Source organism: Bradysia coprophila (assembly GCF_014529535.1).
Source record: "Bradysia coprophila strain Holo2 chromosome X unlocalized genomic scaffold, BU_Bcop_v1 contig_220, whole genome shotgun sequence".
NCBI classification, from domain to species: Eukaryota; Metazoa; Arthropoda; class Insecta; order Diptera; family Sciaridae; genus Bradysia; species Bradysia coprophila.
In genome coordinates, this window is record NW_023503311.1 from 75,215 (window position 1) to 99,391 (window position 24,177).

Consider the following 24,177-nt stretch of genomic DNA (forward strand, 5'->3'; position numbering starts at 1 on the left):
GTGAAAAAAAAAAGATTTTGGCTTAAATAAAATGAAACAATCTTACAGTTTTATTTTCCATAGAAATATTTTTGGAGCAAAAACCTAAGAAAGGAAAAGTAATCTAGGTGTACTGTAAGTACGCGGCTCTTCGGGGCACTAGACGAAACCGAGTAAAGGTTAAGTTGTAAAATACGTTGATGGAAAATATGTCGAAACAATGAAACATTTGATTAAAAACATTTGTGCAATTAATGAATTACCGAAATTTCCGATACGCAATTTATAAACTAAAAAAAAATTGTGTACATATCAACAAAGTGGACTGGAATTTTTATAGAAAATATGCAAGCACAAGCAGCGTATTAAAAACAGTATCAACGTTAACATTGAATCATTGAAACAATTCGAGTATGCAGCAATACATGAGTATATTTAGTAGAGGTGATTGACTTCCAAGACGAATAATGCACGACAACCCAGTGACGATATAGTAGCAGCAACAACAGCAACAGGAGCAGCCAGAACTCATTCGATGGAACATCCAGAATACACAAGAATTGGAATATTCAGCTTTAAGTACAATAATTTTCTTTTCTTGTAAATTGTGAATATAAAACAATTATGATGATTTTTGGACATGAATTATGGTCAATTCCGATAAAATATTGGATTTATAAGGTACTACAGAATTTTAAAGAGTATATAAGTGATTAAATAAAACAAACTTTCCAAGAAGTAATATCATTGAATTAATTTTTTTTTTTTGGTAAACACTTAGAAGCACGAAAAAAAAAATAAGATTTTTCTTGTTTTAATTAAAGAAAGTAATTAGAAAAATTCATTAAAAAGACAATCTGATTCTGAGGTAAATTATATAAAAGTGAAGTTAAATATTTCATTTTAGTAATAAATTTGGTTTTCTTTTGTCGATTCGCAATCTATCACATTTCTTACTGCAATAATTGGAATGAGTTGTATTATAAAAAAAAAGAAAAAATATGGCAACTTCTATTGATTATTATTTAAAAACTTTCAATGAGATTAAACATCAGTTAATAAAAAATCAAGATAGTTTCGAATCTCCAGTTCAATTGATTATTGAACAATGTCCATCCTTCAATTCTTTGCCTATAGTTCATGTTAGTGATTTAATTTTGACTGTTGAAAAATGGGATCATAGAATGAAGAATTTTGGAAATTGTCCAAATGAATTTATAGAGATAGATTTAGTGAGAGTAATGGAAGATGGCAAAATAAATTTGTCTGAATTGTTCAAAAACCTTCAAATGAAAGCAACATATTTTGGAATTCATACTATAGTTTGGCCTTTGAGTGATGAAATTTTTTCATATGTGACTGTCCAAGAAATGATTTTAGAAGGAAAACAGATTTTGAAAGATTTGAAGATAAAAATAACGAATAAACCGACGATTTTGTACGACAAGCTAGACCAAATTCAGTTGATTAAAGATTGCCACATTAATTTAAAAACACAGAAACATAACGCTTAAGAGAGAGTATTTAGGACATTGAAATATGGACGACAAGTGTTTTGGAAAAATCTTTGTGCAGACATAGTGAGAGTTATCGTCAATTGTACAATTTGTAATTTTAAACGAACAAGAACTTTTTATAGTAGACAAATTCGAGACAGTTCAATCAATGATAATGCAAATCAACGTCCTTATAGTTCCCATAATCATGAAGAAATAAAAAGCTCAGTACAAAGTGGAGAGGAAAAGTTGAGTAAAAGTAAAAAGATACATCGTTATATCAAATGCAATCAATCCAATGAATCTTTTAAATTAACGTAATTAAATCAATGATTTTAGCCATGCAACTTATTTCACAATTAATTTTAACTAGATAATAAATTTTGACCACTTGATCAAATTGTGTACGACATTATCGACAGCTTGATAACAATAGTATAGAAAAGTGCAATGGTTGTCATTCTTCAAAATATTTATGTAATTTTAGTACTCTGACAAATAAATAATGAACGTTTTGATAAGTGAACTCATTAGGCTCAGTTGCCTTAAGAACTGTGAACTTCAGATATTCATGCCAAGACCATGATTATCAATGTATAGCCTTTGCCGTAGCCCTTAGATTCACCTCAAAATTAATGGATCCAGTTAATCGTGATCAATTTTAATTTGTTAACGTGTACCTAAGATCCTGTTAGGCTTAAATCTTGCAGTGTGTGCACAACACTGTCAAATTTTAATTGTAACCCACACGATTAATTAATCATTTTCACGTGTGTTGTTTGATTTATGTATAGGGCATTCAACCAATGTTTGTAATAATTTCATAATTGTCCCAAGTTATGACTGTTAGGTCAAACATTTTATTATTATTGAGGAGGTGAACATTTATTATATAAAGAATTCGAATTCAAATTTTAATGGCATAAACATTCAATTATTACTACTTTTCTGGTATAATATTTATTGTTAAAGATACATTGACTAAGGTCAATGTCTATCGTGGTTCGAGTAAGAGGCAAGACAATAAATAAATTAATAGACAGGTTGAGTCTATTCCCAAGTTAGGCTAATATAAAGTAGAAAAATTGTTGAGTTCATGTTTAATTATGTCAATTCATTGAGTGTAGTTGAGTGTAGGTGTAAGGCAGGGTGACACCATTTCACCGAAATTATTCACGGCGATTCTGCAGAGTATTTTTAGGAAGTTAAACTGGAGTAAAATGGGAATAAAGATAAATGGAGAGTACCTGAGCAATCTCCGCTTCGCTGATGACATTGTACCGATAGCAGCGAATCTAGGTCAGGCTCAGCTTATGCTACAACAGTTAAGTGAAGAGGCGAGCAAAGTTGGCCTCAAGATGAACTTATCGAAAACAAAAGTCATGACCAACATCGGGGACGATCGAGAAATCAAAATTGGTGACACTGTCATTGAACGAGTCGACAGCTATGTATATCTAGGACATAAACTGAAGTTAGGTCTGGACAACCAAACTGCAGAAATAAGACGTAGGATTGGTATTGCATGGGCAGCGTTCGGAAAACTCAGACTAATTTTCAAAAGCAAAATGAATAATAGTCTGAAACGCAAAGTTTTCGACACTTGTGTCCTTCCAGTGCTCACTTATGGAGCGGAAACGTTAACTTTAACAAAAGCATCCGAAGATAAATTGAGAGTGACACAAAGAGCCATGGAACGGAGTATGCTCGGAATAACACTCAGAGACAGAATGACGAATAAATGGATTCGACAACAAACCAGGGTCGTTGATGTCATGGAAAGAATAGCATCTCTGAAATGGAGCTGGGCGGGACATATTGCAAGAAGGACAGACGAACGTTGGACCAAAAAGATCATGAACTGGCGACCATATAAAAGACGAGCTATAGGTAGACCACCAGAGAGATGGACAAACGGAATTAAGAATATTGCAGGTACAAACTGGCAGCAAATGGCAATGGATCGTACGAAATGGAAAGAAGTTGGAGAGGCCTACATCCAGCAGTGGATAGAAACAGGCTGAAAAAGAAGAAGAAGAAGAAGAAGATTGAGTGTAGTTCATCAATTGAGTATATCAAGAAGAAGAGATATTTGAATTTGACACATGCAAGGAGTAATTGACCTTAATTAGTGTCATTTATTTCACTTTTTGAATTTAAATTTCTTTTGATTATTACACTCAGTGATATGTTATGATAAACTAAGAAGCAGTAGCTATTTTAGAGCAAAACCATCCATTAAAAAACAAAGTTTATTAAAAGTAAGCTCATTTAAATTTGAAAAAGAAGATTTATTACGATAAAACAAATTTAAAAAAAACAGAATGAAGACAACAATGAAAAAAAAACAAATGCACCTTTCGAAAATTATGCAACGAATAGATTATTCAGTTTTTTTTTGACAATTTTTTATTGTCCCCTAATTCAAAGTAAAATTCTTTTAAAGATCGTAAAGTGGCGAAATGTCAAAACTTTTCCTAAAACAAAAGAAGAATTGACTTTTACTCCAACACCAAAAATAAAGCTATATTTGAGAATTTTATTCTTATCTGTGGACCAAAGCAAATATTAACTGATCGAGGTACAAAATATTTGAATTGAGGAATCGTGTACATTTTTGAAAATTCCTCATAACACGTCAGCTGCATATCATCATAGAACGTTTGGTACAGTAGAAAGGTCACACAGAACTTTTAATGAGTATATTCGATCGTACATCAGTGACAGTAAAACTGATTGGGATCATTGGTTATCATATTTTACGTATTGTTATAACACAACTCCATCCACCGCTATTAACAATTATTGCCCATTTCAATTAATTTTTGGAATTTTACCTCAAACTTATGAATTTTTGAATTCAGTTACAGTTGACCCAGTTTACAACATAGAATCATATCACAAAGAAACCAAATACAGATTACAAATTGCAAATCAATTCGCTCAGAAATTTTTGAAAAGATCTAAAGAGAAACGGAAAGTAATTTATGATGAAAATTGTAAACCACAATCATTATTGCCTAATGATTTGGTATTGATTGAAGTAAATGAAAGACACAAATATAAAGTTAAGTCCATTAAAGAACCAAATATAACGATAGTCGATGACAAATGAGAAGAAAATTTGATTCATAAAGACAAAGTTAAAAAATTTGATACTTATTTTCATTATAGATTTTCTTAGTTAAGCAGTTAACTGGACTTATTGTCATTCTCCGAACTTGTTTTAATTTTAGGATAGGCGTCCGGGAGGTTAACCTAGTTTTAAAACAATTTTTGTTTTGTTTTTTTAAGTAGAATTTGGTTAAAGGTCGAGACAATTTAAGTGTTATATGAATATCACACTTTTTGTGAAAAGAGGTATAGCTAGTTGAATTGCATGCGTGAATATTCATAATATTTTTTTCTTTTGTCGTGTGATCCCTTATATCACACTTCTTGAGGGGAATGATGTAAAGGAATTATTTCTCAATCATTAATTAATTCAAATAATACTTGAAGATCTCATACTACTTAATTTTGAGATAACGCCTTTAAATAGATTATCATTATAGTAGCAAGTTAGGCGATTAATGAAGATGCAACATTGTTCGTTAAATAACGGATTTTCCGTAGTTGGAGGTAACATTCTTATAATTCTTTTCTTATTAATTTCTCATGCATACGAGATCAAAAATAGACTTGATATAGAAAGGATCATAGCTAAGAAAAGCTATTAAGACATTCCAATGTCTGGGTTTTGAGTTTTTATGAATAGGATGAGATAGCGGGTATCATAAAATTTAATGACTCCTATCTCTCCAATGTTAAATTCACTATAAGTAAAGGTTTAACGCTAACCAAGGATTCATTCAGTTTAATTTGTCTTAAGTTGTCTCACCCGACCCGCGACTATTAGAATTAACCATACTAAAAGTGACATTGTGTTTTTGTGTGTAATTGAATTAATTTCTAATAAAGTGTTTGAAAATAAAGAAGTTATTTTTAATATTCTTCAGTACGAAAATAACTATTACCAATGTTGTAGGCATTCATGATGTAACGTACGTATGTAGCTGCTAGCGGCTACATTGTAGCACATAATTTTTAGCCCCGTACGAAGTACTGGGGGCTTATAAGATTAATATGCCGTTTGTAACACGTCGAATTGGAAGCAGACAGTAAGGGCAAAGCATTTGGTTATGTTCATAGATGACGAATCCGCAATAAAAACAAGGCATCAGAACAGTCGGAGCGTTTGCTGCGACTTAGCCCCGTACGACCCGTAATCCTATTTCGTCCGCAACCATAATACGTCCGTATCCGTAATACGCCCGGAACCCTAATACGTCTACAACCCTCTAATGCGTCTGTTACCAAAATGCAAGTCAAGTTGGGCATGGTCAAATTTACTGAAAGTGTTCATTTTTAAAATTGCGCATAGCGCAATTACGAAAGCCCGTACGAAGTACCTCTCAAATAAAACCAACAATTTACGACATTATTTTAGAAACCCAAAATTTTTTGCCAACTTTTCATTGGGCATTCAATTACCTCTCAAACAAAACAAAAATTAGCAAAATCGGATGATATTTACTCGATTTATGTGCAAAAAACACTTAGGGCCGAGTAGCGGCCTTAGTCCAAGGGCCCAAATTTGAAACTTTTTTCGTCACGTTCTTTTCGGCATTCAATTCTCTCAAACGAAACAAAAACTAGCAAAATCGGATGAGATTTACTCGATTTATGTGCAAAAAACACTTAGGGCCGAGTAGCGGCCTTAGTCCATGGGCCCAAATTTGAAACTTTTTTGCCATCATTCTATTTGGCATTCAATTATCTCTCAAATGAAACAAAAACTAGCAAAATCGGATGAGATTTACTCGATTTATGTGCAAATAACACTTAGGGCCGAGTAGCGGCCTTAGTCCATGGGCCCAAATTTAAAACTTTTTTTGCCATAATTCTATTCGGCATTCAATTATCTCTCAAATGAAACAAAAACTAGCAAAATCGGATGAAATTTGCTCGATTTATATGCAAAAAACACTTAGGGCCGAGTAGCGGCCTTAGTCCAAGTGCCCAAATTTAAAACTTTTTTCGCCACGTTCTTTTCGGTATTCAATTACCTTCCATAAAAAACTAAATCTAGCAAAATCGGATGAGATTTACTCGATTTATGTGCAAAAAACACTTAGGGCCGAGTAGCGGCCTTAGTCCAAGGGCCCAAATTTAAAACTCTTTTTGCCATCATTCTATTCGGCATTCAATTACCTCTCAAATGGAACAAAATCTAGCAAAATCGGATGAGATTTACTCGATCTATGTGCAAAAAACACTTAGGGCCGAGTAGCGGCCTAAGTCCAAGGGCCCAAATTTGAAACTTTTTTCGACACGTTCTTTTCGGTATTCATTTACCTTCCATAAAAAACTAAATCTAGCAATATCGGATGAGATTTACTCGATTTATGTGCAAAAAACACTTAGGGCCGAGTAACGACCTTTGAGCCCTCCCAACGAGCCCGCGTTGCATCTTACCTAAAAACAATGTTCAGCAACTTTGTTCTACTCGTCAATACCTTTCATTTGATATATCACAAGCAGCTATTGCGTGCGTATATCGGTAGATATCGTCGAAAGACTGAAAAACATTACCAATCGGGGAAAAAAAGAATTTTGAAAAAAGGTTGTGATTTACTCAAGCTAGAGGGGTCACGGACGGACGGACGGACTCAATTATATAGCCAATCCTGGCAGGGTAGACTATTCGAACGCTCAAAAAATGGTGGAATAAAATTTCGCGCGCGCGCTGCCAGGATTGGCTATTCGACCGCGCGGACGAATAGTATGGACTAGTAGAACTGCCTATTTGACCGCGCGGTCAAATAGTCTTCACTGTTAGAATTGGCTATTCGCCCGCTAGCGGTCAAATAGTCTTCTCTATATGGATTGGCTATTCGCCCGCGCGGTCGAATAGCATCACTCAATCAAAAACAACGTCCTTTTCTGCCACAACTTGACTCTCCAATCGCTGTTGTTGAATGTTTAGGACTTTTATTTGCTTTAAAAGCACCAAACGTTTCAGCTGTTCGTCACTTAAGAGCTTCGTTTCATCGGTTTCATATCCTTCGAGAATTTGTTCCGCAACAGTCTTGGACGAAGAATCTTTTGCTTTATCAAGACCATTGTCAATTTGTGGCTCAGTTTTCTGATTGTCTTGGATGTCAACACCCAAATCGGCACCCTGAAACAATTCATTGATTTTTAGACGATGTTTGGGGATTTAGTCAAGATCATAACTCACGCCTAGTTCAAAGATTTTACACTGCCATTCGCTCAACGTTTTTCCACAATTTTGTGTAGTTTTTGCTCTAGACTTCAGGTTGTTAATTTTCTTGAGCAAACCGCCATGATCCAATGTTTTGCCAGTTAGATTTTTCCATTTACATATTATTCTATCGGAAGCTTCCCTTTTTTAATTTTTCTGGTCTTTTGTTTGTGATTTTATAGGTACATCGCTATCTTACTCGATATACTGTACAAATTTCGATATTTCGTTGACTAGCAATGTAACCGATTTTAACAAATTCAGCAAAAAACAAGGCATCAGAACAGTCGGAGCGTTTGCTGCGACTTAGCCCCGTACGACCCGTAATCCTATTTCGTTCGTAACCATAATACGTCCGTAGCCGTAATACGCCCGGAACCCTAATACGTCTACAACCCTCTAATGCGTCTGTTACCAAAATGCAAGTCAAGTTGGGCATGGTCAAATTTACTGAAAGTGTTCATTTTTAAAATTGCGCATAGCGCAATTACGAAAGCCCGTACGAAGTACCTCTCAAATAAAACCAACAATTTACGATATTATTTTCTATTGGGTATTCAATTATCTCTCAAATGAAACAAAAACTAGCAAAATCGGATGAGATTTACTCGATTTATGTGCAAAAAACACTTAGGGCCGAGTAGCGGCCTTAGTCCAAGGGCCCAAATTTGAAACTTTTTTCGCCACGTTCTTTTCGGTATTCAATTACCTTCCATAAAAAACTAAATCTAGCAAAATCGGATAAGATTTACTCGATTTATGTGCAAAAAACACTTAGGGCCGAGTAGCGGCCTTAGTCCAAGGGCCCAAATTTGAAACTTTTTTCGCCACGTTCTTTTCGGTATTCAATTACCTTCCATAAAAAACTAAATCTGGCAAAATCGGATGAGATTTACTCGATTTATGTGGAAAAAACTCTTAGGGCCGAGTAACGACCTTTGAGCCCTACCAACAAGCTCGCGTTGCATCCTACACAAAAACAATGTTCAGCAACTTTGTTCTACTCGTCAATACCTTTCATTTGATATATCACAAGCATCTATTGCGTGCGTATTTCGGTAGATATCGTCGAAAGACTGAAAAACACCTATAGGGCCCTAGCTCTGGAAGGGCCGACCCTACCATGCCCATTTTCGAACTTGACCTTACTTTTGTCGATACCAATCGGGGAAAAAAAGAATTTTGAAAAAAGGTTGTGATTTGCTCAAGCTAGAGGGGTCACGGACGGACGGACGGACGGACATTTTTTTTATTGCGGATTCGTAGTCTATGAACATAACCAAATGCTTTGCCCTTACTGTCTGCTTCCAATTCGACGTGTTACAAACGGCATATTAATCTTATAAGCCCCCAGTACTTCGTACGGGGCTAAAAATTGGAAATGGCTACAACAGCACAGTTCAAATCAGTCGCCAGCAATGACGTAAAAGTCACTCTGCAAAACGAAGAAGACTACAGGAAAGTCAAAAAATTCATTGAGAATCAAAATTCCGAAGAAAGTGAATTCAAAGGTATTGAATATTATACATACCAGTTAAAAAGTGAAAAAAGCTTTCGTGCAGTCATTAGAGGGTTACATCCATCGTGTGATGTAAAAGAAATAACAGATGATTTAATTGAGTTAAGGACACGAGCCTACTAAAATCACAAACATAGTTAAAAAAACCAAAGGCAAAGACGGAACTACAGAGGAAAAAAAATCCTCTATTCCTAATTGAATTGAAACAAAAAGAAAACAATAAAGAGATTTTTGCTGTTAAAAACATTCTCCACTGTAAGATAACAGTAGAACCTCCCAAACAAATAAAATCCATCCCTCAGTGCATAAACTGCCAGCAACTAGGACATACAAAAAAAATTTTGTACGAGAAATCCAGTTTGCGTCAAATGTCCGGAAAACACGCTACAAGCGCCTGTACGAATAGACCAAACGTAACTCCGAAATGTGCCCTTTGCCAAAATGAAGGACACACAGCAAATTATAAAGGTTGCCCAACATATCAGAAAAAAATCAAAAATCAAAACCAAACCAAGTCGGTAGTAAACCGGCTCAGTGAAAAAAACTTAGAAGTTACAACAAAGTGCAAGTAAGTCAAAAAAGGACTAACTTTCGCGCAAGTCACAAAAAATCTGGAAAATAAAGAAAATAAAATATCAAACAAAATTGAAAACTCTGAAACGAACGAGCCGTCAAATGCAGATATACTGTCATTGCTCACACAACTAAAAACCAATATTGACCTAAATATTGGACTTTTGTCAAACCGATTGGCAAAGTTGGAAAACAAACCGACTGCCCAAAAAACTAAAGTCATCAAAAACAAAAAATGATAAGCAAGTTCCTGCGCATCATGAACTGGAACGCAAATGGGCTCAACGCTAGGGCTCAAGAGTTGGAAATTTTCCTACGAATAAACAACATAGATATTGCTTTTATATCTGAAACACATTTCACCGACAAAAGTCACATAACAATTAAAGGTTTTGAAGTCCACTGGACAAATCATCCGAACGAAAGAGCCAGGGGTGGCTCAGCGATAATCATTAAAAAAATATAAAATATCATACACAAAACAGCATACAGAAAGAGTTTATACAAGCGACTGTAATTACAATTCAGTTCAACAATCAAGATGTAAATATAGCTGCCGCATATTGCCCACCAAAATCTACTCCAATATATTCAGAATGGATGGAAATCTTCGGAATATTGGGCCAAAGGTTCATCATTGGAGCATGGGGAGCGAGGCTGATAACTCCGGTTAAAGGCAACGGTCTTCTAAACGCAATCAAAAAAGAAAACTGTAGTTACCACTCCGGCCGTAAGCCAACGTACTGGCCTACAGACCAGAAAAAGGTACCAGATCTATTGGATTTCTTCATTTCAAGAGGAATATCACACAACAACATGGAAGTAGTAAACATGGTGGACCTGACATCAGATCATACACCAGTGATTCTTAATCTCAATGCTACAGTCATACTAAAAAAGAAAAAAGAAAATCTTACTAACAAATGCACCGACTGGGAACTCTTCAGAAATTTAGTAGAAGAGTCAATCAACCTCACCGCTAGCCTGAAATCAAAACAGGAGCTTGATCTACAAACGGAAAATTTTATCAGTCTTCTGCAAATTGCGGCAAGAACAGCAACTCCGGAACCAAAAGAAAAGCTTATTCACGAAATCAATTATCCAGCCGAAATAAGAGAGCTTATCAAGGAAAGGAGAAAAGCGAGAAGACTTTGGCATAGGAGCAGAAACCAAAGTGACAAAAGAATCTTCAACAATATTAGTAACAGAGTTAATAAAGTTACAAAGCAGTATAGACAAGAAGGTTTTGAAAACTACCTAAGCAATTTAAGTTCGAGTAAAGATAGAGACTACTCTCTATGGAAAGCGACTTCTTCTTCTTCTTCTTTTTCAGCCTGTTTCTATCCACTGCTGGATGTAGGCCTCTCCAACTTCTTTCCATTTCGTACGATCCATTGCCATTTGCTGCCAGTTTGTACCTGCAATATTCTTAATTCCGTTTGTCCATCTCTCTGGTGGTCTACCTATAGCTCGTCTTTTATATGGAAAGCGACGAGACGATTCAAACGCCCTTGCGTCCAAATCCCTCCCATAAAAGACTCCAGAGGTATTTGGTTACGAAAGGATACTGAAAAAACGGAATTCTTCGCAAAACATCTTGCAGAAGTCTTTCAACCTCACAATGACATACAATCAAATGTAGACACAACACCAACCTACCGACCTGACAAAAAGTTCAAAAAATTCACTCCATATGAAATTGCAACAGAAATAGATAAACTAAACAAGAAAAAGGCTCCAGGTATAGATGAATTAGCACCAGGAGTATTGAAAGAACTACCAGCACATGCGGTGTACATGATTACATATCTGTTCAATGCATGCCTTAAATTCAAATATGTACCAAAAAGCTTCAAAATTGCGCAAGTAATTATGCTAAGAAAACCAGATAAACCGCCAGAAAAAGTAACCTCGTACAGGCCGATCTCACTGCTACCCACAATCTCAAAAATATTCGAGAAGTTGCTGATAAAACGACTAAAACCTTTGGTGAAAATCCCCGATTTTCAATTCGGTTTTAGAAACAACCATTCAACAATTGAACAAATTCATAGACTCACTACTAAAATTGAGAGTGCATTCGAAAAAAAGGAGTACTGCCCGGCAGCATTCCTGGATGTATCACAGGCATTTGATAAAGTGTGGCACGAAGGACTCACATATAAAATGAGTACACTCTTTCCAGGCAACTACTGTCAACTGCTTGAATCATACCTATCGGAGAGAACGTTCAGAGTAAAAGACGAAGAAACCTATTCAAACTTCTATCCAATACTAGCAGGAGTACCACAAGGAAGTGTATTGGCACCTGTCTTATACACTATATATACTGCTGACATACCTGTAACCACAAACTCTTTCATTGGAACCTTCGCAGACGACACAGCGATCATGGCAACAGATACATCGCAGTCGGAGGCAGTTAAACATTTACAAAATGCTTTGGATAAAATAAATCAGTGGACCATCGATTGGAAAATAAAACTCAATGAGTCAAAATCTAATCACGTCACTTTCGCATTGCGTCACATAAACAGCAATCTCCGCATTTACCTCAATGGGATTCCCATTCCGCAGGCAGAGTCAGCTAAATATCTAGGATTAAACCTGGACAACAAACTAAACTGGAAACATCATGTGAAGCAAAAAGCTGAGCAAATCAAACACAAAACGAGACAAATGTACTGGTTAGTCGGATACAACTCTAAACTTAACCTGTATTGTAAAAGATTGATTTACAAATCAATTTTCGCACCTATCTGGATGTACGGCTCTACTCTTTGGGGCTGTGCTAAAAAATCAAACACAGATATCATCCAAACAAGTCAAAACAACTTTCTTCGCATGATCACCAACGCAAATCGTTACGTGACAAACAAAGAAATTCACAAAGATTTAAAAATACAATGGGTTGCCGATGTAATTCGGGAAAACGCCATCAAACACGAAAAAAGACTGCTTCACCACACCAACGTAGAAGCCATCTTATTACTAGATATTACAAATGAAATAAGGAGGCTGAAACGTGTTAAACCCCACGAACTGACATGAAGGATGAAAACAGCACACCGCATAGGGACTCGACCATTGGGTCGTAAAACCCACACAAGTCTTACTTTCTTCTAATTACGCAAGTAAAAGGAAGATAGTACAACTCAACCCTAGTAATAAAGTAACAAATAGTTAAGATTGTACTATTCATACCAATCAAGGTGTTTTTGAAAAAAAAAAAATTTCGTTGACTTCAGTTGACATTATTGCTAAATCAGGCACGAATTAAAATTTGCTAACACGACACGCTTTAAGAGCTGTTCCAATTTGACAGCTACACACTTAGTATATCGGTGGTATACGTTGTATACAGGACAAGCCAACGACTTATGAAAGTAGATAGTCATTTCAGAAACTTGCAAAAATTGCAAAGTTACAAAGTAACAAATTTGTAGAGAATGTTGCACTGGTACATTTATTATCCTAATTAGATATCGACCATGAAATTGAACATATAGTATTCTTGCAATGAACTTTTCGATATATTTTTCACTGGTGGAACGAGTGGTGTAATAGTGGTATAGTGTCTATGATCAGTAAATCTTTGGTTAAGTGACGCTATGAGAAATGAAAAATGACCTATGAAGTAGTATGAAATAGTCGCTCTATTTAAGCACAGATCATTTCCACCAAATTTTTAAAAATGGTTTTAAACAACTGTAAAAATTCACCGAACATATTTTCATCTGTATTTAAATATTTTGTCATTAACTTTGTACTACACTATAGTACATCATATTTCTGTTTACGTTCGAATAATTCAGAATTGGTTTTTAGATATTATTAATCAACCTACGTAACGTAGGCTACGTTAAGCTCGATTATGGTCAAATTTCCGCCATCAATGATAAATGGATCGTGATAAACTTATTGCTCTAATTCTAGTTTTTTGCAAATATTCGAAAACTACATTTACATGTGTGCCGAAAATTAAGGAATTTTTTAATTTTATAATTCGGTCTACAGTATACAAAGCTGTTTGCAACGATTGATCTGAGACGCTTTCGACTGTAGCCATTTCATTTAGAATCGAAAAATGTCCTAAATCAGTCGTCCAGAATAGGTACGAAAATAACTATTACCAATGTTGTAGGCATTCATGTTGTAACGTACGTGTGTAGCTGCTAGCGGCTACATTGTAGCACATAATTTTTAGCCCCGTACGAAGTACTGGGGGCTTATAAGATTAATATGCCGTTTGTAACACGTCGAATTGGAAGCAGGCAGTAAGGGCAAAGCATTTGGTTATGTTCATAGATGACGAATCCGCAATAAAAAAAATGTCCGTCCGTCCGTCCGTCCGTCCGTCCGTCCGTCCGTCCATCCGTCAGTCCGTGACCCCTCTAGCTTGAGTAAATCACAACCTTTTTTCAAAATTCTTTTTTTCCCCGATTGGTATCGACAAAAGTAAGGTCAAGTTCGAAAATGGGCATGGTAGGGTCGGCCCCTCCAGAGCTAGGGCCCTATAGGTGTTTTAGGGGCTCAAAGGTCGTTCTTCTTCTTCTTCTTCTTTTTCAGCCTGTTTCTATCCACTGCTGGATGTAGGCCTCTCCAACTTCTTTCCATTTCGTACGATCCATTGCCATTTGCTGCCAGTTTGTACCTGCAATATTCTTAATTCCGTTTGTCCATCTCTCTGGTGGTCTACCTATAGCTCGTCTTTTATATGGTCGCCAGTTCATGATCTTTTTGGTCCAACGTTCGTCTGTCCTTCTTGCAATATGTCCCGCCCAGCTCCATTTCAGAGATGCTATTCTTTCCATGACATCAACGACCCTGGTTTGTTGTCGAATCCATTGATTCGTCATTCTGTCTCTGAGTGTTATTCCAAGCATACTCCGTTCCATGGCTCTTTGTGTCACTCTCAATTTATCTTCGGATGCTTTCGTTAAAGTTAACGTTTCCGCTCCATAAGTGAGCACTGGAAGGACACAAGTGTCGAAAACTTTGCGTTTCAGACTATTATTCATTTTGCTTTTGAAAATTAGTCTGAGTTTTCCGAACGCTGCCCATGCAAGACCAATCCTACGTCTTATTTCTGCAGTTTGGTTGTCCAGACCTAACTTCAGTTTATGTCCTAGATATACATAGCTGTCGACTCGTTCAATGACAGTGTCACCAATTTTGATTTCTCTATCGTCCCCGATGTTGGTCATGACTTTTGTTTTTGATAAGTTCATCTTGAGGCCAACTTTGCTTGCCTCTTCACTTAACTGTTGTAGCATAAGCTGAGCCTGACCTAGATTCGCTGCTATCGGTACAATGTCATCAGCGAAGCGGAGATTGCTCAGGTACTCTCCATTTATCTTTATTCCCATTTTACTCCAGTTTAACTTCTTAAAAATACTCTGCAAAATCGCCGTGAATAATTTCGGTGAAATGGTGTCACCCTGCCTTACACCTCGGCCAATTTTGAATTTCTCCGTGCTCTTATGAAGTTTTATACATGAAGTAGCATTTTTGTACACATATCGAATTGTGTTGGAGTACCTTGAGTCTACTCTACATTCGTCTAATGCGTCCAATATCGACCATGTTTCCACTGAATCGAAAGCTTTTTCGAAGTCTATGAATAGCAAGACTATGTCGATGTTGTATTCACGGCACTTCTCAATAAGCGTTCTCATCACCTGCAAATGGTCGTTTGTGCTGAAACCAGATCTGAAAGCAGCTTGTTCTACAGGTTGGTAGAAGTCGAACTTGTTAGTGTTCCTCTTCGTAATGATTTTCATAAACAACTTGTAGAGTGTTGACAATAGGCTTATGGGTCGGTAATTTTCCAGCTTTGTTATGTCTCCTTTTTTATGCAGCAATGTAATTACCGCATTTTCCCAGGCTTCTGGTACTTCTTCCCATTGGAGACATTGATTAAACAAAGCCGTGATTGCAAAGGTCGTTACTCGGCCCTAAGTGTTTTTTGCACATAAATCGAGTAAATCTCATCCGATTTTGCTAGTTTTAGTTTTTTATGGAAGGTAATTGAATACCGAAAAGAACGTGACGAAAAAAGTTTCAAATTAGGGCCCTTGGACTAAGGCCGCTACTCGGCCCTAAGTGTTTTTAGCACATAAATCGAGTAAATCTCATCCGATTTTGCTAGTTTTTGTTTCATTTGAGAGATAATTGAATGCCGAATAGAATGATGGGGAAAAAAGTTTCAAATTTGGGCCCTTGGACTAAGGTTGCTACTCGGCCCTAAGTGTTTTTTGCACATAAATCGAGTAAATCTCATCCGATTTTGCTAGATTTAGTTTTTTATGGAAGGTAATTGAATACCGAAAAGAACGTGGCGAAAAAAGTTTCAAATTTGGGCCCTTGGACTAAGGCCGCTACTCGGCCCTAAGTGTTTTTTGCACATAAATCGAGTAAATCTCATTCGATTTTGCTACATTTAGTTTTTTATGGAAGGTAATTGAATACCGAAAAGAACGTGGCGAAAAAAGTTTCAAATTTGGGCCCTTGGACTAAGGCCGCTACTCGGCCCTAAGTGTTTTTAGCACATAAATCGAGTAAATCTCATCCGATTTTGCTAGATTTAGTTTTTTAGAAGGTAATTGAATACCGAAAAGAACGTGGCGAAAAAAGTTTCAAATTTGGGCCCTTGGACTAAGGCCGCTACTCGGCCCTAAGTGCTTCTTGCACATAAATCGAGTAAATCTCAACCGATTTTGCTAGTTTTTGTTTCATTTGAGAGGTAATTGAATACCCAATGGAAAGTTGGCAAAAAATTTTGGGTTTCTAAAATAATGTCGTAAATTGTTGGTTTTATTTGAAAGGTACTTCGTACGGGCTTTCGTAATTGGGCTATGCGCAATTTTAAAAATGAACAGTTTCAGTAAATATGACAATGTCCAACTTGACTTGCATTTTGGTAACAGACGCATTAGAGGGTTGTAGACGTATTATGGTTCCGGGCTTATTAGGGCTACGGATGTAGTGTACAGCACTACTCATCCATATATGATAAGACTCCATGGTATTGAAAGCTTTGCGAAAAGCTAAATGTATACACTGTCAATAATCAAGACAGTCTAATGTAAGGCGATATTATGAAATACACCGGTAAACAGACTAAAATTAACAAGTTAAATCGATCCGTTAAATAACTGCCACTTATTGGCGGGTGATAATTTGGTTAAATTTACCATGAGAAGGTTTTGTAGAATATATATGAAAATGAAAATAGAAACAGAAAGGACCATGGCAAAGAAAAGCCATTATGAATTCCAATGAACAGGGTTTAGATTTTTTATGAATAGGAAAGGATAGCGGGTGCAATAAAAATTAATTGCTCGCCTATCCTTTCAATGGTAAATTTTAATATTTAGAGGAGTGCATTAGCGCTCACGAAGGCAATTGTTTTTCTGAATCAAGAAGCTGTTATTCTGTGCGTGGTTTATTCAAAGAAAAATTATAAGTAAAATATAAGTTGAAATTGTGAATCGAATTAATAAGTTGTGTTGTAATTGAAATTGTTTGATTATTAAATAAATAGAATTTGTGTGTGTGTGAATTGGAGTTTTAGTGAACGCCTACAACTGAATCCGCTCGGCAGTCCGGTGTTAACCAAGATACCTTACACGGACGTATTATGGTTGCGGACGAAATAGGATTACGGGTTGTACGGGGCTAAGTCGCAGCAAACGCTCCGACTGTTCTGATGCCTTGTTTTGGTTAAATTTATGCCGATGGATGGATGGTCAAAGTTGAGTTAAATCAAAGATTTTTAGAAACATTTTGAAGTTTGGTACGAATACTTCATTCACTTTATTTTCTGAATAGAAAAAAACTTTAGATTTAGGAAAGCGAGATAAAATTTTTTTAGTTTATTTTAAGAATCTTTAAATTTCTTTATATTGGGTTTCCATCGAAGCCAACAAAATCAAAAACGGAGTGACTATTCGACCGCGCGGTCGAATAGCCAACTTAGCACTCTAGACTATTCGCCCGCGCGGTCGAATAGCCAACTTAGCACACTAGACTATTTGACCGCACGGTCGAATAGCCAGTTCTTCTGTTGTAGACTATTTGACCGCTTCCCTCGTGAATAAATCTGAGATATTTTTGCTTTAAAAACGAATAATCGGGGAATTTATTTCATGAAATTAATATAATGATGATTATTCATCTATTCGACTAAGTCGAATCGACTTCGTTAAGTAGATATAAAATATAAACTTTTCGTCGTCTCAACACTCGGTCGCTTTGAACTGATTCGATCGTTGATGTTTGAATCATCGGTGCGACCTTCTTCTTCTTCTTCTTCTTCTTTTTCAGCCTGTTTCTGTCCACTGCTGAACGTAGGCCTCCCCAATTCTTTTCCATTCCGAACGATTAGTTGCCACTTGTTGCCAATTTGCGCCTGCAATTCTCTTTATACCATTACTCCATCTCTCTGGTGGTCTACCTCTAGGTCGTGTTTTAGGTGGTCTCCAGTTCATGATCTTTTTGGTCCAACGTTCGTCCGTCCTTCTTGCAATATGTCCCGCCCAACTCCACTTTAAAGATGCTATTCTTTCCATGACATCAACGACTTTTGTTTGTTGTCGAATCCATTGATTTGTCATTCTATCTCTGAGCTTAATTCCAAGTATACTTCGTTCCATAGCTCTTTGTGCCACTCTTAATTTATTTTCGGAAGCTTTTGTTAACGTTAAAGTTTCCGCTCCATATGTGAGCACAGGAAGGACACACGTATCGAACACTTTACGTTTCAGACTATTGTTCATTTTGCTTTTGAAAATTAGCCTGAGTTTTCCGAACGCTGCCCATGCAAGACCAATTCTACGTTTTATTTCTGCAGTTTGGTTGTCTAGACCCAACTTCAATTTGTGACCTAGGTACACATAACTGTCGACTCGTTCAATGACAGTATCACCGATTTTAATGTCACTGTCGTCGTCAATGTTTGTCATGATTTTCGTTTTCGACAAATTCATCTTGAGGCCGACTTTGTTTGACTCCTCATTCAGCTGTTGCAACATAATTTGCGCCTGATCTAGATCAGCTGCCATCAGGGAGATGTCATCTGCGAAACGGAGATTACTCAGGTACTCTCCATTTATGTTGATACCCATTTCACTCCAGTCTAATTTCTTAAAAACACTCTCCAGAATCGATGTGAATAACTTAGGTGATATGGTGTCACCCTGTCGTACACCTCTACCAATTCTGAATTTTTCAGTGCTTTTATGAAGTTTTATACAGGACGTAGCGTTTTTATAGACGTATCGAATTGTGTTGGAGTATCTTGAGTCTACTCTGCACTCGTCTAATGAGTCCAATATCGACCATGTTTCCACTGAATCAAAAGCTTTTTCAAAGTCTTTGAATATCAAGACCACAGCAATCTTGTATTCATTGCATTTCTCAATTAGCGTTCTCATCACATGTAAGTGGTCGTTTGTGCTGAATCCTGATCTAAATGCAGCTTGTTCAACAGGTTGGTAGAAGTCGAGCTTCTTGGTGTTCCTCTTCGTAACTATTTTCATGAACAACTTGTAGAGCGTTGATAAGAGACTTATGGGTCGATAGTTTTCCAACTTTGTTATGTCTCCTTTTTTATGCAGCAATGTTATCACTGCATTTTCCCATGCTTCTGGTACTTCTTCCCATTGAAGACATTGATTAAACAAAGTCGTTATTGCACCCAATAATGAGTTGCCACCTAGTTTAATGGCTTCCACTGGAACACCATCTTCACCGGGAGACTTTTTGTTCTTCATTTCGGCTACTGCAGCATGTACTTCATCAATAGTTATGTCAGGCATATCTTCCGATCCTACATTTCTTATTATTGGTCTATCTTCGTTGGTATTCGTCGGATCTGGTCGAACTGATGAGAATAAATCTTCGTAAAATTCCTTTGCGATATTTAATATCGCATTTCGATCCGTTTGAATTGTTCCTGTTTTGTCTCGTAATTTGAAGATTTCTTTCTTTGCGTTCGTCATTTTTGACCGTAGGACCTTCATGTTGCAATTAGCTTCAATTGTGTTTTGAGCCAGTTGGACATTATATTTTCTTAGATCTGATTTCACCGCTTTGTTGATAATTTTTGTCAAGTCCTGGTATTCTATTGAATCTCTTTTTTCGTCTTTTATCAACTGTACTCGGCATGCGATCAGATCAAGAGTTTCTTTACTGAGTTTCGACTCTTTCATTTGGACGGATTTGCATTTTGATTCCATGAAACCCATTATCGTTTCTACTATTTTGCTGTTCAATTCGTCCAATGTTTCGTATTGGTTGTTTACATCGTCTAACTCAGCAGTCATTTTTGCTGCAAATTCTTCATTTTGCGCGTAAAGTCTTTGTGCATCAATCCCTTCCTTTTTCTTTATCATCTTTGCTCTTTGAAAGCGAGTGTTCAGCATGACTTTTGCACGCACCATTCTATGGTCACTACCAGTCGTAAAGCGGTTTAGGACCGTAACGTTCTTAACGGTTGACTTGCAGTTCGTTATGATGTAGTAAATCTATTTTAAAAGAATGGGCTATGAAATAAAGATCGGTTCCGGAAGGGTAGGATTGTAGAAGTTACCTTAACTTTTTTGTTTTTCTGCACTTTTGATGCAGATTTTCGTTTCAATCCGATTGCATTATTTACCGAACCCTTTGGACGTCCTGCCGTTCGACGCTGAGACGGTAACTCATAGCCAATTTTTCCTCAAAACTATTAAACTCTTTGTGTAAACTGAAAAACTCCATAGTTGACGAAAACAAAAAAAAATTTCAACACTCCACACATAAGGAATACTTGTGTAAAGTTGGCTTCGGACAGTGAGTGTTTACAACGTAGAATTGATAATGCGCGCACAATTCAATTTTTAATTTTTCCAAAAGAAATTTTTCCAGAAGTGTCAATAAGTAATCAATTATATAGCCAATCCTGGCAGGGTAGACTATTCGAACGCTCAAAAAATGGTGGAATAAAATTTCGCGCGCGCCCTGCCAGGATTGGCTATTCGACCGCGCGGACGAATAGTATGGACTAGTAGAACTGCCTATTTGACCGCGCGGTCAAATAGTCTTTACTGTTAGAATTGGCTATTCGCCCGCTAGCGGTCAAATAGTCTTCTCTATATGGATTGGCTATTCGCCCGCACGGTCGAATAGCATCACTCAATCAAAAACAACGTCCTTTTCTGCCACAACTTGACTCAATCGCTGTTGTTGAATGTTTAGGACTTTTATTTGCTTTAAAAGCACCAAACGTTTCAGCTGTTCGTCACTTAAGAGCTTCGTTTCATCGATTTCATATCCTTCGAGAATTTGTTCCGCAACAGTCTTGGACGAAGAATCTTTTGCTTTATCAAGACCATTGTCAATTTGTGGCTCAGTTTTCTGATTGTCTTGGATGTCAACACCCAAATCGGCACCCTGAAACAATTCATTGATTTTTAGACGATGTTTGGGGATTTAGTCAAGATCATAACTCACGCCTAGTTCCAAGATTTTGTGTGTAGTTTTTGCTCTAGACTTCAGGTTGTTAATTTTCTTGAGCAAACCGCCATGATCCAATGTTTTGCCAATTAGATTTTTCCATTTACATATTATTCTATCGGAAGCTTCCCTTTTTTAATTTTTCTGGTCTTTTGTTTGTGATTTTATAGGCACATCGCTTAGAGGTGTGCGCCGGGTCGTTTTTCTTCGATCGGCGTAACCGTCGGCGTTGGGTCTAAAAGACACCCTAGACCAGCGCACTCTTCGGAAGATTTTTAAACAATAAAGAATCAATTTTTTCAGTTTAAAAGAATCGGCGCGAGGTAAAGTTAAAAGTTATAACGGATACGCCGACAATTTTCGAGAGTTTCTTCAAAAAGTCAAAAAATTATCGGCGTAAACGCTATAACTTTGTAATTTGCCTCGCGCCGATTTCTACAAACTAAAAAAGATGATTCTTCAGTTTATTACTTAAAAATTTTCTGAAGAGTGCAATGGTCTAGGGTGTCATTTAGACCCAACGCCGACGGTTACGCCGATAGAAGAAAAACTACCCGGCGCACACCTCTAACATCGCTATCTTACTCGATATACTGTACAAATCATGTCCGCAGCGATAGCGGAGGACTTGACGCAGTCTAACTTCCAAAAAAAGAACGAAGAAAATTTTTTGAGACGCGGCAACTATATATATGCGAGAATTTAAGTTTCTTTCCTTTGGCCTGTATCACCACAAATCCTATTCTATCTTATTCGCGCTTCAAATACGAGCAAAACGAGCTATCACTCGACTATGTAACTTTAAAATTGCCGGAGATACATCGTTTTGAAGTTGGTCATTTTGATAGAAAATGCACCAAATTAACGTTTTCCAAAGAATCAAAATCTTTCAACTTACTCTGTATGTTTCTATCTATCTGTCTATCTATCTGTCTATCTATCGACGGTCGATCTCGGAAACTAGTCAGCCAATCTCCATGAAATTTTGCAGGAACCTCAGGGTGGGCATAAAAATGAAAATGTGATACGCCATTACCCCAGGAAAAACCAGAATTTTGTTTTATTGGCCTCGAAGTGGTTTCTGAGTGTGGTTTTCGAGGGTCGGGAACGCGTTTTCGGCTGTAGCTTAGCTGTATTGAAACCTACAGAGGCGTGCGACCCATCAAATGAAAGGTATTCGTAACACGATTCGAACAAAAAAATAATTAAAAAAATCAGGGCAGATTCGTTTGAGCTAGAGTGATTAGAGTGACCAAATTTTGAGCTACTCGAGCGTAGGATGAAAGGACTAATATTTTTTTGGGTTATGAGAGATAGAGAATTACTTTCTTCGGTAAAGTCTCAGAGTTTTACGAGTAGAACAGAGGGGCATATGTGAAAAATGTCGAAAGTTGGAAATGGGTGGGTCAATTATGTTTTTAGAGGTATTTCTTGAATGGTGGCAGATAGAGAGTTACTTTCTTCGGCAAAGTCTCAGAGTTTTACGAGTAGAAAAGAAGGTCATTTGTGAAAAATGTCGAAAGTTGGAAATGGGTGGGTCAATTGGGGTTTTAGAGATATTTCTTGAATGGTGGCAGATAGAGAATTACTTTCTTCGTCAAATTTTCGATTTTCGTCAAATTTTCGAATTTCGTCAAATTTTCGAATTTCGTCAAATTTTCGAATTTCGTCAAATTTTCGAATTTCGTCAAATTTTCGATTTTCGTCAAATTTTCGATTTTCGTCAAATTTTCGATTTTCGTCAAATTTTCGATTTTTGTCAAATTTTCGAATTTTGTCAAATTTTCGATTTTCGTCAAATTTCGCATTTCGTCAAATTTTCGAATTTTGTCAAATTTTCGATTTTCGTCAAATTTTCAAATTTCGCCAAATTTCCGAATTTCTGTTATAAACTGTTATAAAAAGCAGTGTTCTAAAACTTCTAAAACAACTGATATCCCAACAAAAATCTCTTCGAGAAAAGTGTGACGCAGTCTTTGAAGTACAATTTCTAAAATGAATGATATCGCTATAGTTGACGCTTTCAGCTGCGTTACTCAAAAATTAAATTTTACACCCAATTTTAGTTCAAACAAGCTGGCTTAGTTTTTCTCATCATCAAAAAAATTTGACTGGAAACAACCAGAATTTTACCAAAAAAAATCTGCGTCGCAAAGTGGCAAATGTTCAGGAACAGATCAGCAAGAAAATTTATCTGCCGCATGCGACGCAGATTTTTTTGGTAAAATTTTGGTTGTTTCCAGTCAAATTTTTTTTTGGTAAAAATTATTTGGCAGATGATGAGAAAAACTAAGCCAGCTTGTTTGAACTAAAATTCGGTGTAAAATTTAATTTTTGCGTAACGCAGCTGAAAGCGTCAACTATAGCGATATCATTCATTTTAGAAATTGTACTTCAAAGACTGCGTCACACTTTTCTCGAAGAGATTTTTGTTGGGATTTCGATATTTCGTTGACTTCAGTTGACATTATTGCTAAATCAGGCACGAATTAAAATTTGCTAACACGACACGCTTTAAGAGCTGTTCCAATTTGACAGCTACACACTTAGTATATCGGTGGTATACGTTGTATACCGGACAAGCCAACGACTTATGAAAGTAGATAGTCATTTCAGAAACTTGCAAAAATTGCAAAGTTACAAAGTAACAAATTTGTAGAGAATGTTGCACTGGTACATTTATTATCCTAATTAGATATCGACCATGAAATTGAACATTTAGTATTCTTGCAGTGTCTATGATCAGTAAATCTTTGGTTAAGTGACGCTATGAGAAATGAAAAATGACCTATGAAGTAGTATGAAAT